Here is a 3012-nt window from a genome sequence, read left to right on the forward strand (position 1 = left end):
GGTCATGATGCCAGGGTCCTGGGATCAAGCCCCCCAACCCCCACATCGGGCTCTCAGTGGGGAGCCTGCTTTCCCCTCTCTCTCTGCCTGCCTCTCTGCCTACTTGTGATCTCTCTCCCTCTCTCTGTCAAATAAATGAATAAAATCTTAAAAAAAAAGAAAAAGAAAATGCAGCCCAGTCCCTTTAGAGGGAGGCCCACTCCAGAACCCTTTTTGCAATCAGGTGTCCTGCAGGAGCGCTGCTGGGTCTGAGGCTGTATTCCTGCACCCCCACACCCAGATCTCTGATCCCTACAGCGGCTGGACCCATACATAGCCCAGGCTCGGATTCAAAGCGTCCAGACAAAGGGGGTTATGTGGCCATGCTTTTCCAGGCCTTCCTTTTGAAAAAGGCACCCCCCCTTTTTTTAAGGATTCCCCTACTTTTAGGGCTCCCTTCTGCCTATTGCCTCAACTCCTGGTTGCCTACTGCCCCTGTCCTCTGGGGTGCTGCAGGATTTGGGTGTGAGTGGCTTTCCCCATGTGACCACCTATCTCCTTGAGCTGAGACCAAGGTAGGAGGAGGAAATAAATTAGCAGTGGCATGGGGGGTTGGGAGAGAGTGGGGAGAAAAACTCCCAAAGACAGCACTACCCTCTGATGGCAGTGAGGACATTTGTCTTATTTGGGTCACACTGGGGGACCCAAACCAAACCCTTTGCCTTCTTCAGAACAAGCTCCTTTGGGGAGGGGACTTCTAGCTCCTCCCTCTAATCCAGGGCAGACCACGGCCTCACCCTGCTGTGGGACCAAGCCTGGGAGATGGGGTTGAGGGGGCAGGGGAACTGGCGGACTGCTTCTCTGTCCTTAGCAATCAATGAGACATCCCCTTTCCTTTGTTTAAAATTGAAATATAGTTGACGCACAATGTTTCAGTAGTAGTTGCAAGTGTACAACACAGTGATGGGACAACACTTCCCCTTTCCTTTGTAATTAATTAGGTTTTAGAAATGAAATGCCAAGACTCTGATAAAACTTTAATTTTGTTTATTTACTGGAGAAGGATTATAGAGGCCAAAACTTGCCTTCTGGAGTCCCAACGTATGAGTGTGTTTCTTTTATAAAATAAAAAGTTATTCTAAATTAATAGGTAGATGTGGGGGCCTGGCAGTTCTTCGCTTTCTCCTAACCCTGCCTGCCTGCTAGAACCTTGGGGACCTTGGCCTCTCTGAACCTCAGTTTTCTAAGCTGTATAACAGAGTGTAACACCTGCATCTCAGTCAAGGGGTGACCGTGGTTCTGCTTTATTCTCACCCAGGTTATCAAAAGGAGCCAAATGAAGGGATGAATTTCCTGCCCCTCTTCTTCCATCCTTCTCACCCCACCTACTGATGTTGGGCCCCGCTCCATTCCCTGTAGACATGCAGGGCCATGCAGGGAGTCAGGCTGAGGTGGCCCCACCACACTTGCCAGCTGTTCAGGCCAGGAGAAGCCCCCATGACCTCACCGTGCAAAGCAGAGCACCTTTGACTGTGCACCTCCTTCTCATTATTGCCTAGCCTTAGATCAGCCATTGGAGCTCATTGACATTGACAAATGACCCTACACAGAGAATTTAGAAAGCCACTGGGGGAACCTGACACCCCTCCCCCTCTACACATGCAAAGGGGAGGCCAGTCTAGCTGGGCTCTGTGTCTTTAAACACTAGCTGTTTGTCTCCTCCCTAGTGGCCATTTCCTCCTTTTCCCTTACTTGTGAAGCCCTGGTTTTGTCTAGGCTGTAGTATATACATCACCCCATAGTTGATTTCAGGACTTCTTTATTCTTAGGAGTGACCATTGGCCTAGTTTTGGCCATGAGACGAGGTGGAAGTAGGACTTCTGGGAAAACTGTTGCTTCTTAAATAACAGTGGACAGGTGGGGCTGGATTGCTTTTGGCCCTTGCCCCGTCCCGCTGCCAGAACCTCAGGTGTGATGCCCAGAAGCATAGCAACCCTGCTGTGACCACAATGACTGCAGAAGCAGATGCTCATGGAAAGACAGTGGTGCCTGGGCTCCTGGCAGTGTGTGAAGCTGCTGTGCCAGCCCTGCTGGTCCCACTCCAGCCTCTGCCATCCTCACCTGTTAAAGCCGTGCCAGTCAGCTTCTGCTGTATGCCACAAGCTCAGTTCTAAAACCTCCCATGGTCTGTCCACAAGTCTCCAAGGAAAGCACTCTGGTGCCTGTTATCTGTGTGAATATTCCCTCTTCCTTCAGAGAAACAAAGAGGGTATGTCCAGTGTTAATACCAGGACCGTCCTTTTTCCATTCAGCACCTTCCTTTAAGAGCAGGGAGGCAGGGATCAATGGCCAGCCTCAGGCCATGGCTCAGGGGGCAGCTAACCATGTGCAAGGACCTTGGACCCTCTCTTGGATCCACTCCAGCCATGCCAGTAAGCAGGCTACTTCCCTGGGCCATAGTGTGTCAGCCTATGTCTGCTGCCACCAGGGAGAAGGGACACCAAACATCCAGAGTGGGGCCCGCATGGGGCTCACTTAGGGACCTCAGCCTCCATGGAGTGGATGGAGCAGAATGACTTGTTTGCTGTTATCACAGGCAGACAAGGAATTGGATATTTTTCAAAGGGATTTGGTGTCCAGTTTAATCTTACTTTTAAGAAAACAGAGATGTGTGGTCTACTGAGAAATGTTTTCATCAAAATGATTGAAATAGAAACCAGTTGACCATGATCAGCATAGGCTTCAGTTGCCTTGAAAATTTGAGGTTGTGAATGTGTTAGGGCTTCTCCCTGAGTAGCCTCTGCCCTCCGTGAACCTGGAACTCCCTGGGAATCAGATGCGTTCCTTGCTGGCCAGCCCAGGTCAGTTCAGGAGGGCTCAGCTGCATGATGAGCTCTGTTGCCCTCGGCCTTCAACTAGGTCCCTACAAGGAGGGCAGGGGGCCAGACTTGACCTCCTGCTGCATTATGTTTGCCCTCTTTAAAAATGTTTGACTTTAGAGGAAGAAGCAAGATGGCAGAGGAGTGGGAGACT

Source organism: Lontra canadensis, unplaced genomic scaffold (genome assembly GCF_010015895.1).
Source record: "Lontra canadensis isolate GAN:19392208 unplaced genomic scaffold, GSC_riverotter_1.0 scaffold133, whole genome shotgun sequence".
NCBI lineage: Eukaryota > Metazoa > Chordata > Mammalia > Carnivora > Mustelidae > Lontra > Lontra canadensis.